Source organism: Rutidosis leptorrhynchoides, chromosome 2 (genome assembly GCF_046630445.1).
Source record: "Rutidosis leptorrhynchoides isolate AG116_Rl617_1_P2 chromosome 2, CSIRO_AGI_Rlap_v1, whole genome shotgun sequence".
Taxonomy (NCBI): domain Eukaryota; kingdom Viridiplantae; phylum Streptophyta; class Magnoliopsida; order Asterales; family Asteraceae; genus Rutidosis; species Rutidosis leptorrhynchoides.
This window is the reverse complement of record NC_092334.1, coordinates 460,377,471-460,391,023: the sequence shown is the minus strand read 5'-3', so window position 1 is coordinate 460,391,023 and position 13,553 is coordinate 460,377,471.

The window sequence follows — 13,553 nt, the reverse complement described above, 5'->3', positions numbered from 1 at the left end:
AAAACCAAAGCGAATACCTCTTATGATCATGAAGTGCTTTATGGCAAAACATCAATCACTCTTTCTATTATTATATATATTCATGTACATATGCATGATTGTAGTAAAACCCAAGACATAATTTATTTGCTTTGCTCACCTTCATGCTCGGAACCTTAAAAACCCAACACCCACAACCACAATTCATGTTACAAGACACCATAAATTACTCCTTCAACGTATCAACCGCAAATCTTTTATCATCTATTTCCCAAGTCATTATTGTGTCACATAACTTTAACCGCCACCTACAACTAGGAATAACCATCTTCACAATCACCATGACAAGACCACCGGCCACCCTAAATCGAGTCACCATGTCACCACCGTGAGACCACCCCGTTGCCACGCTTGTTTTTCTATTAAAACCGAAACCACAACCCATGCTACCACCACCTTTCACCACCGGAGAACCCATTTACTCGATATTCTTTTTTTGTTTTGACTCACAAACCTTAAACCATCACCTTGTAAACTCTATGACCAACCACCATTAACCACCTTCACCACCTTTGTCCATTTACAACCATGAGCATACTCCAACACCAAGATCACCTTCGACAACTGAAACAACCCAACCCGTATTCCATACGATAAAAAAAAAATTTATATAATACACATTTACGCGCCAATTAAATATGTAAACCATTCCACACGTTTCGTTAAAACATACAACAAGTTTAGTGTTTACAAAAAGGCACAAAGGCCATTAACGAATGTGATACAAGTTTGACCAATACAAGAATGATAGTTTTAAACCAAACAACACATCGAGCATGGTTTGGGACTAAACTACCCAAAACGCTAGGCCAACTTCCAAAAGCTCCAACATAACATCATCAAGGGACACCTAGTGCCTAACAACCCCCTTGCCCTTGTCCACACCTGCATCTAAAAAGATAAACAACGATACGGGTAAGCTAATACTTAGTGAGTGCAACAATTATACGTTTACATATACAACCTACTTACTTGCAATCACTTACGCATTTACCGCATACATGCTAGCATTATAAATAATCATACCATCACAAGTATAACACTAAACCTTCCACCATACGAGCTAGCATAACAATAGCATATAGTTTAAACAATATAATATGCTACAACCACACGCACATAACCATGGTTAACCAAACGAACGAGGGAACGGTATTTAAAGACCGTCGGAGTTCATAACAACCATTAGTGCACTTAACACTTCGTACACAAACCCCACGAGTGGCATCTTAACATGTCGATACTTCACCCCGGGTGGTGCCTTAACACTTCGACACTTCACCCCGAGTGGTGTCTTAGCACATCGACACTTCACTCATTACATCTCTCAGAGTGGCATCTTAACACATCGATACTTCACTCCCGAGTCTTAACACATCGACACTTCACTCGCCACGTGAGGAGTGGTGTCTTAACACGTTGACACTTCACAACTCAACTACACAAATAAATACATCATATATGCACGCATATAATTATTCCACTCACCTTAACACTTCGGTGATGATTATGCACTTCCGAAACTTCAAGGCAACGTACCTAATACATAAGTACACATTTAATTACACAACTAGTGGAACTTACCACACTACATATCACTTGAGCATTTAATGACCCATTTGCATTAAATAGCTCACCTACCTCAAAACCGCCCATAAATGGCCAAGACTCATATTAAATCACTAAAGCTAGTGATTTAAGTCTACTAACATTAATTAATCGCAACTTAGGGTAATTCATACCCATTTCACCCAAACTAGGTCAACGTTACCCCTTTTGACCCATTTTAACACTCTTTCAACATTAAACAAGTGTTTTAAAGCTTAATAACACCATTAATACTTACAAATCTTAAATCATAAGACCAAACCCTAGGTTATAGCTATTTAAGATTTCCTTTCACCCACATAACCCAAGTTCACCCATTTTAACCCCAAATGGGTCATAAAAGTCTCTAGTAACCAAAACCCTAGCCATTAACCAATTAAAACTCAAAACTTAGAGTTAGAACTTACCGAGACTATCAACGGGTAGCTAGAGACAAGAGGAACAACTTTAATTCTTTCTCCAAAGATCAACCCTCAATCCTTCACTCTCCAATCTCACTTTTAATTCAATTGGGTTTTAAGTTTTGGGAGAGAAAATAGAAAGAAAAGGGAAAAGAAATTAAATGAAATGAATAAGTGGATGAGATTTAATGCTCCCATCAGATTTATACGCCAAATTACCAATTTGCCCCTTAAAGTCATTTAATTTGAGCTAAAACCGGATTCTGTCCAGCAGGACTGCCGCGGCGCGGCCTAATTCATCGCGGCGCGACATACAACGGGAAAATCACCCCTCTTTAACTCACTTTCTGATCCTGGTTTGCTTACAATGCCACGGCGCGGACCCATTTATCGCGGCGCGGCCTAAGGCTGCATCTGAACAGTTCGACCATCTTAAACAAGTTTCGACTTAATTTAATTTGTACATTCCAAACCCGCTTCCTATTTTCACCTAGCCTTCAACAATAGTCTCATAAGACTTAACGCTAACAAAACCCACATATAGACTTGCATATGCACACATTATCAAGTATACATTTATATATATCTATACCTATATTCATACATTTACACATAAGCTAACAAGTTATAAACGTACAAATGATTAAATATGTACCTTTCAATACGTACGGGAAAAATGGGATGTTACAACTCTCCCCCACTTGAATCGGAGCGCGTCCTCGCGATCCAAGCCGCATGACAAGCCGGAAGATAGACCAAGACAAACTCTTCGAATTCCCACGTAAACTCGGAACCCTTTCGATATCGCCATTGCACCTTGAAGGTTCTAACTTCCTTGTTTCGCAACATCTTAACCTTTTCATCAAGGATCGCAATCGGTTCTTCCGCGTATTCTAACTTGTTATTCAACGTAATCTCATCTAAAGGCACCCAAGTCGAGTCATCCGCAAGACACTTACGAAGATGGGAAACATGAAACGTGTTATGGATTCCCGCAAGTTCTTCGGGTAACTCTAGTCGATAAGCAACCTCACCAACACATGCCAAAACCTTGAAAGGACCAATAAACCGAGGAGCTAACTTTCCTCGCTTTTGAAACCGAATAACACCCTTCCATGGAGAAACCTTAAGCATCACCATGTCACCTTCTTGAAACTCAATCGTTCTCCTACCTTTATCGGCATAAGACTTTTGTCTATCTTGTGCCGCTTTAAGTCGAGCCCGAATCATTTCAATCTTAATATTCATCTCCAAGACCAAATCGGAACTCCCGATCTCTCTTTGACCCACTTCTCCCCAACAAATGGGAGTTCGACACCTACGCCCGTAAAGCATCTCATACGGTGGCATTCCAATACTAGTGTGGTAACTATTATTGTACGAGAATTCCACCAATGGCAAGTGCTCATCCCAACTTCCACCAAAATCAATAATACACGCCCTTAACATATCCTCCAACGTTTGGTTCGTACGCTCGGTTTGACCGTCCGTTTGAGGATGATACGCCGTGCTCATTTTCAATTGAGTACCCATATCTTCATGAAACTTGTTCCAAAACTGGGACGTAAAACGAGTATCTCGATCCGAAACAATAGATATAGGAACCCCATGTCTCGATATCACCTCTTTGATAAACAACTTGGATAAAGTCTCAGACGATATCGTTTCCCGAATGGGAAGAAACAAAGCACTTTTCGTTAATCGATCAACAATCACCCAAATCGTATCGTCTTGGGTTCGCGCCGTCCTCGGTAACTTGGTAATGAAGTCCATGTTAATGTGCTCCCATTTCCATTTTGGGACTTCCAAGGGTTGTAACTTACCGTACAGCTTTTGGTGTTCGGCTTTAACTTGCAAACACGTGACGCATTGTTCAACATACTTAACCACATCACGTTTCATACCGGGCCACCAATAATCTTTCTTCAAGTCATAGTACATCTTTGTTGCACCCGGATGAATGGAATACTTTGACTTATGTGCTTCATCTAGTAGCACTAGTCGGTTACCACCCATCTTAGGTACCCACACTCTTCCTTGAAACGACAACAAACCACGCGAGCCCATAGTAATGAACTCCGTTTGCCCCACAATCCGCTCTTCATGCTTGTTGTGAACATACGCTTCTATTTGAATCTCGCCAAGCTTTACAAGGAAATCGTTAGTAATAATCATGCGTAACGATCCTACTCGTATCGCCGGATGTTGACTCTTTCGACTCAACGCATCCGCGACCACGTTCGCCTTTCCCGGATGGTAAAGTATCTCACAATCATAATCCTTTACTACATCCATCCACCTACGTTGACGATAATTCAAATCTCGTTGAGTAAAGAGATGTTTCAAACTCTTATGGTCCGAATAAATCGTACGCTTGATGTAGTGACCCGAACTTTTCCATGTTTATATATATATTAAATGAAATTGTTATGATTAAGTGTTTCCAACATGTTAAGCAATCAAACTTGTTAAGACTTGATTAATTGAAATAGGTTTCATATAGACAATTGACCACCCAAGTTGACCGGTGATTCACAAACGTTAAAACTTGTAAAAACTATATGATGACATATATATGGTTATATATATAGTTAACATGATATTATGATAAGTAAACATATCATTAAGTATATTAACACATATGTAAAAACAAGACTACTAACTTAATGATTTTGAAACGAGACATATATGTAATGATTATCGTTGTAACGACATTTAATGTATATATATCATATTAAGAGATATTCGTACATCATAATATCATGATAATATAACAATTTAAAATCTCATTTGATATTATAAACATTGGGTTAACAACATTTAACAAGATCATTAACCTAAAGGTTTCAAAACAACACTTACATGTAACGACTAACGATGACTTAACGACTCAGTTAAAATGTATATACATGTAGTGTTTTAATATGTATTCATACACTTTTGAAAGACTTCAAGACACTTATCAAAATACTTCTACTTAACAAAAATTCTTACAATTACATCCTCGTTCAGTTTCATCAACAATTCTACTCGTATGCACCCGTATTCGTACTCGTACAATACACAGCTTTTAGATGTATGTACTATTGGTATATACACTCCAATGATCAGCTCTTAGCAGCCCATGTGAGTCGGCTAATACATGTGGGAACCATCATTTGGCAACTAGCATGAAATATCTCATAAAATTACAAAAATATGAGTAATCATTCATGACTTATTTACATGAAAACAAAATTACATATCCTTTATATCTAATCCATACACCAACGACCAAAAACACCTACAAACACTTTCATTCTTCAATTTTATTCATTTAATTGATCTCTCTCAAGTTCTATCTTCAAGTTCTAAGTGTTCTTCATAAATTCTACAAGTTCTAGTTTCATAAAATCAAGAATACTTCCAAGTTTGCTAGCTTACTTCGAATCTTGTAGAGTGATCATCCAACCTCAAGAAATCTTTCTTATTTACAGTAAGATATCTTTCTAATACAAGGTAATACTCATATTCAAACTTTGATTCAATTTCTATAACTATAACAATCTTATTTCGAGTGGAAATCTTACTTTAACTTGTTTTCGTGTCATGATTCTGCTTCAAGAACTTTCAAGCCATCCAAGGATCCTTTGAAGCTAGATCTATTTTTCTCATTTCGAGTATTTTTATCCAGAAAACTTAAGGTAGTAATGATGTTCATAACATCATTCGATTCATACATATAAAGCTATCTTATTCGAAGGTTTAAACTTGAAATCACTAGAACATAGTTTAGTTAATTCTAAACTTGTTCGCAAACAAAAGTTAATCCTTCTAACTTGACTTTTAAAATCAACTAAACACATGTTCTATATCTATATGATATGCTAAATTAATGATTTAAAACCGGAAAACACGAAAAACACCGTAAAACCGGATATACGCCGTTGTAGTAACACCGCGGGCTGTTTTGGGTTTGATAATTAAAAACTATGATAAACTTTGATTTAAAAGTTGTTCTTCTGGGAAAATTATTTTTCTTATGAACATGAAACTATATCCAAAAATCATGGTTAAACTCAAAGTGGAAGTATGTTTTTCAAAATGGTCATCAAGACGTCGTTCTTTCGACTAAAATGACTACCTCTTACAAAAATGACTTGTAACTTATATTTCCGACTATAAACCTATACTTTTTCTATTTAGATGAAGGTATTTCATATGCCCGAGAGACATAATTGATTAATGTGGCCAATATGTTATGATCCAAGTCGGGTCATACCCAATAACAAGCCGACAACACTTTAAAAGTATTTGTTTTAATGAATGGATCTTTAAAATAAATACTAGACACTTTGACTTTAGAAATTGGTTTTCTAAAGATAACATGCTTGAATAATTATTTGGATAATTATAAATGTAAGTGTGATAATTTTATAAAATGGTTATAAAATTAAGTATATGTGCAAGTAACAAATGGACAACTTGTAAGTGGCTTATAAGTTTTATAATTTACAAGTAAATAAATATATTTACTTATCTTTATAATGGGTTTTATAAAGAATTATGTGTAAGTATCAAATGGGATTTTCCTCCACAAATTAATCTTGTTAATTTGAATAATAAAGGAAAAATAAAATATTTTCTAACCAATGGTGGGGGTGGCGGTTTTAAGGCTCCAAGACAAGCCACCCCATGCCTTGTCTTGGTTGTTTAAACTCTCCATTTGATACTACACCTTTTGCACATTCTCACACACTTCATTACTTGAAAATTTGAAAAACCAAAAACTCCTCCCTCCTCCATTTCTTGGCCGAATTCAAGGGAGAACAAAAGGGGTTCTTCAAGTTTGATTTCAAGCTTAATTGGTGTCAAAAATCCTAACTACATACAAGGGTGTTGTTAGATTAAGGCTTGTGGGTATTATCTCTTGAGGTTTCAAGTTAGAAGCTTGCTATTCATCATCTTCATCTTCATCTTGCTTCTACCTCCATTTTAGGAGAAGGTATAACTCCTAACTAGCTCTATTTACATTTTAGTATATTTTCAAGACTAGATCTATAAATGGAATTCATGTTGAAAAGGTTAAACTATACATGCATAAACTTTAAAATGCTTCCGCTTGTTACATACACACATACACGAATTTATATACTACAAAATGGGTTTTGTGACTTTGTTTATGTGATGAATTCCATCAATGGTATCAGAGCCAAAGTCTTGTTAATATGCTTCTTGTTTTTGGCTAGTAAACTCATTTATTTTACAATCTACCAACATGCATGAAAGTAGAATGTAAAAAATCTTGAGTTTTGGTGGGTCTTTGGTTTTGGCCGAAATTTTGAACCCAAAAATGGGTTTTGGGACTTCAAGTTTGGCCAAGTTTATTGTTATGTTGTTGTTCACAATCGAGCCTAGACCATGTGGTTGAATGTTTGAATGATTTGGTTATTATTCATGGTTGTAATATTCATTCATTTGGTTTGTATAAATTTGTAATAATTTTGTAATTTTGGTTTGTAATAAGTTGTAAGTAATCTTGTAATTTTTCATGTAATTTATTCTATTTGTTTGTAAAAATAGAATAGGTTGTTATTTCATTTTCTAGGAAATTGTATTAGGATATAATTTTGTAAAATGAAGATGAAGATTACAAGATGGAGCATTTGAAGATTACAAGATTAAGTGGGAGATTTGTTTAAAAATCTCTTACTTTGGTTAACCCTCTTAGGTGACATTTGTTTTTGGCTAAACAGATGTCCACCAAAATGGCTCTTGATTGTGAACACTTTGTTATGCATGTTTGTGTATGTTTGTATGTTTGGTTGCTACAAGATTATCACATGTTTACAACTTGCATAATACATTATAAATGGTTATAATAAAACATAACAAAATGACACTAATAATTGGTTATTAGACTTAATGAAATGGTTTATAACTAGTAATTGGTTTACTAAAAAGGACATGAAAATGAGTTTTTCATAAATATACTACACACCAAATGCATGTTGGTGTATAGCACTTTGTTTTCTAAACTAGAATGTAGAAAACCTAAAATCCCTTTACTAAAACAAGGTAAACAAGTTAAACGTCATCCTTTTGTGGAAACACTTAGACATATTAGGAATCTCTTGATGGGATAAAGGTCACCTAACCGTCATGAGTGAACTAATATCAATAAGGTACACTTCGCATACATGTGGGATAAAGGTCACCTAACCACTTGTATGTTAAGTCTACATGTTCACACAAGTAGGACGACTTGATTTGGGAATCATGAACTTAGGGTCACCGAAGCATGAGGAACAAATAGGCGTTGATGGGATTAATATGCCATGCAAAAGGATTGCATGATCCCATAACTTAGAAGTTGCAAAAGGATTGCAATTGTCATTATGACTACCTAGCTAAATCAAATGACGGGATAAAGGTCACTGATAAGGCTAAAAAGGAACATATATTTCATAGCATTATCCCCCAAGAAAGACAAGATTTTAGTTGCAATTGTTCCATTTTCAAGTAATATTCGTTTATATTAAATAAGTGCGAAGACAAAAGGCAAAAACGACGAATTGAAGACACAAAGGTCCAAAAAGCTCAAAAGTACAAGATACAATCAAAAAGGTTCAAATTATTGATGAGGAACGTCTAAAAATGACAAGAGTACAAGTTACAAAACGCAAAGTACAAAATATAAAATTGTACGCAAGGACGTTCGAAAATCCGGAACCGGGACCAGAGTCAACTCTCAACGCTCGACGCAACGGTGTAAAAATTACGAGTCAACTATGCACAAGAATAAAATATAATATTTAAATAATTCATAATAAGAATAATATTAAATAATAAAAAGTTGTTAATTGAGCATAGTTCAGGGGTCATAAGTGAAAATTCAATTTCTAAATTCGCCTATAAAAGGCTTTGTAATCGTAATGTAAAAACACACCTTTTTCTATCTTTTTCTTATTTATCAATATCAATTATCAATATCTATATTCTATATCTCTATCATAATGTTAACTTAATAAGATATAACAATAATCTTAATTTTAATTTTAAATTATGATAATAATAAGATTTATGATAGAGATCGTTTGAGTGTGTAAGTCGAAATTCTGTCCGTGTAACGCTACGCTATTTTTAATCATTGTAAGTTATGTTCAACCTTTTTACATTAATGTATCGTAACTAAGTTATTATTATGCTTATTTGAGCCGAAGTAATCGTGATGTTGGGCTAAAATATTAAGAAGGGGTTATTGAACTTTGGACCATAATTAAGGTTTGGGCAAAAGACCGACACTTGTGGAAATTGAACTATTGACTATTAATAGATGGGGGGTATTGTCTAATTGAGTGACAACTCATTGGAGTCTGTTGAACCTATCTTCAAATTAATTAACCTAATAATTAATAATGATTATGGTTGTCCTATTTAGTGATGTTCATATGGAATCTGTTATAATCATTTAATTAATCAATTGGGTTGGGTAATTGATTATTCATTCTGATCAAGTGGATGAATTAATATTCATAAACTAATTAAAACAGGGGTGGATTACATACAGTGATAACTGGTGTAATTGTTGACAGAAGTGATAACTGCGTCACAGTTTAAATCCTTAATCAGTTGGAATATTTGACTTCGGGTATAAGGGTAATTTGACGAGGATACTCGCACTTTATTTTTATGACCGATGGACTATTATGGACAAAAACCAGATAGACGTATCAAATAAACCAGGACAAAGGACAATTAACCCATGGTAATAAATTAAAATCAACACGTCAAACATCATGATTACGGAAGTTTAAATAAGCATAATTCTTTTATTATATTTCTCATCGTATCTTTATTTACTGTCATTTTATTACTCGCAATTTTATTTACTGTCATTTTATTTATTGTCATTATTTTACGCACTTTAATTATCGTCATTTATCTTTACGCTTAAAATATAGAATCGACAAACCGGTCATTAAACGGTAAACCCCCCCTTTTATAATAATATTACTACTTATATAATTATATATATTTTGTATAAATATAGTTAAAAATATAGTAAGTATCACCAGCTCCCTGTGGAACGAACCGGACTTACTAAAAACTACACTACTCTACGATTAGGTACACTGCCTATAGTGTTGTAGCAAGGTTTAGGTATATCCCATCCGTAAATTAATAAAACTTGTGTCATATTTTGTAGTATTTTGTATTAAAAATAATACTATTTCGTACCCTCACGCTACATCATCAAGTTTTTGGCGCCGCTGCCGGGGAGCGCTAAAACGCTATATTTTTAATTATAATAATATTGAAATAAAATATAATAATATAATAATATTGAAATAGAATATAATAATATAATAATATTGAAATAGAATATAATAATATAATAATATTTTAGAATATATTTTGAATCGTAAAAGTTTTAAAAAGTTGTATTTATTAAATACTTCAGGGGTATATTATGTAAATTGTAATTAATAATTTCTATCATGTCGCTTTCATGTGAATAGTAAATTAATTAATTTCTTTTCATTTACTATTCATGAATAGTAAATGAATTAAAAAAAAAAAATTTTGAAAAAAAAATAATAATTATAAAAAAAAGTATTAATTTGTAAAAAAAATCATTTTTAAAAAAAAAAAAATTGTAAAAAAAAAAAACGTTTTTTTTTAGAAAAAAAATTCGTTTTTAAAAAAAAAACGTAAAAAAAAAAAAAAAAAAAAAAAAACTTAAAAAAAAAAACGTAAAAAAAAAAAACAAAAACGTAAAAAAAAAAAAACGTAAAAAAAAAAAAATTATTAAAAAAAAATATATATTTTTTAAGATTTTGTCTATAAAAAAAAATTGTTTTTTTTTAGTTTTATTACCTTTAGATTTTTAGACTATAGTCGCAACTTTTAGTATTAAGTTTAGTTTTGCCATAGTTATTTTTACTTCTAGAATTTTTAGGCTTTGCCGTAAATCCCTTAAGTGCTTATTCCTTAGATTAAGTTTTAGGTGCTTTAGAATTTTACGACGCCGTATTTCGCACTACTTTCTTATTTTTATTTTTCGACGCCTATTTTTCGACCTTTTTATTTTTCGACCTTTTTCGACGCGCAATCTTTTTCTTTCTTATTTCTCGCCATTCTAGTTTTTAGGACTTAGATTTTTTTCTACTTCTTCTCTAAATTTCTTAAAATTACGAAAATTTATTTTAAGTGGTTAAATTGATAGACATCAAAATTTTCTGGTTCGTAGTAATAGTTGGATTTGTACGTGGACCGGGTTATTGGAGCCAAACAGTACTCAATTATATTGAGACCAAACGAATCCTGCCCCTCTGCTGCATCTTTTGGCTATTCGAAACGTGGGCAAAATCAGAAAAGTCTATTGATTGGACAACTTATATAAGTTTTTCTTATTTTTATAACTAATAGGATATTCTGTGAATGCACCGAGCAAAACGTTCACCACCTTTCATACGTTCACCACCTGTAACTCGATCAAGACATCTAGCAAATATTGTCGCCGTTGATTTTTCTTTAGAATCGTCATCTAGTCGAACAAGAACTCCAACTCAAATTTCCGATAATCCATCTTTTGAACCCGACTTCACAATTAAGAACCCGGAGCATATTCAAGGACAATTCCAAGATCCTGAACCACTAATTATTCCTCCTGAGCCACAAACCATTAAATCAGAATCCTCTAGTGATTCGTATTCAACAAATTCAATTATGGAAGTAACGGAACCTCTAAGTATGGAAGATCGAATGAGAGCCACACGCACGGGCCAAGGTCACGCCATTATTAAGCCAGAAGTTAATGCGCCAGATTATGAAATCAAAGGACAAATTCTACACATGGTAACTAACCAATACCAATTCAGTGGTGCACCGAATGAAGATCCTAACGAACACCTTCGTACGTTTAAAAGAATTTGTACACTATTCAAAATCCGAGAAGTGGAAGATGAGCAGATCTATCTCATGTTGTTTCCCTGGACTTTAAAGGGAGAAGCCAAAGATTGGTTAGAATCGTTACCTGAAGGGGCGATTGACACATGGGATGTTTTAGTTGAAAAATTTCTTAAACAATTCTTTCCGGCATCCAAAGCCGTGAGACTTCAAGGAGAAATTGTTACGTTCGCGCAAAAGCCAAATGAAACTCTATATGAGGCGTGGACAAGATTTGGAAAGTTGTTGAGAGGATGTCCTCAACACGGTTTAGACACTTATCAAATAGTACAAATATTCTACCAAGGTGTCAACGTTGCTACACGAAAAGACATCGACATAACAGCTGGTGGTTCCATTATGAAGAAAACCGCAACTGAAGCTTACAAAATTATTGATAACACAGCCTCCCACTCTCATGAGTGGCATCAAGAAAAAGATATTTTTCGTTCATCTAAAGCGGCTAGAGCCGATTCTAGCCATGACTTTGATTCCGTTTTCGCAAAAATAGATGCTTTCGAAAGACGAATGGAAAAGATGAATAAAGATATTCACGCAATACGAATCAGTTGTGAGCAATGCGGTGGACCACACTTAATGAAAGACTGTCACATTGAACAAACGATGGAACAACGTGAGAATGTTGTCTACATGAACCAAAGGCTGGAAAATAGTTATCAGAATAATTATCAACAGCCAAGGCCAAACTTCAATCGAAATCAAAACATTCTTTACAATCCAAAAGGACCCGACAATAACTCGTATAACCAACAAGGTCCGAATAACCAACCAACTCAAAACAACACTTTCAATCAACAAAGACCTGGCTTGTATAAACCACCACAACAAACCGACGAGAAGAAGTCAAATCTGGAAGAAGTGGTATTTAAGCTAGTTGAATCTCAAACACAATTTATTGAAACTCAAACCCAAACGAATGAGAGGTTTGAGCAGTCATTTAGAACTCAACAAGCTTCCATTTTGAATCTAGAAAAACAAGTAGGTACTCTTGTTAGATTGATGAGTGAAAGGGAACAAGGAAAGCTACCGAGTAATAATGAAGTAAATCCTCGGAATGAAAATGTTAACATGATATCAACAAATTCTGAAAAACCAATACCAGAAGATGGGAAAGTTTTAGATGTAAGTAACAATGAAGAAGTTACACCACCACCACCACCCGAGTATGTAAAGCCAGTGGTGGCACCATACAGACCACCCATCCCGTTTCCAAGAAAAGGAGTTGAGTATGAGCAAGTAATAGGTAATAAAGTTTGTGATACCTCTGGAAAGAAGAAGAAGAATAATAAAAAAGTGCAAGAAACAAAAACAGTAGAAGTAAACCCGGTGAAGACAGTTCCACAAAATCCTCCACCTAGGGTAGGTGATCCGGGTGAATTTATTGTTCCTTGTCTACTTAGTGACTGTGTCATGTATGATGCACTAGCAGATTTAGGTTCAAGTGTGAGTGTTATGCCTCTTTCATTATATAAGAGATTAGGTGTAGGTGAGTTAACTCCAACGGATATGAGTGTTCGACTCCTTGATCAAACCATTAAGCACCCAGTTGGAATT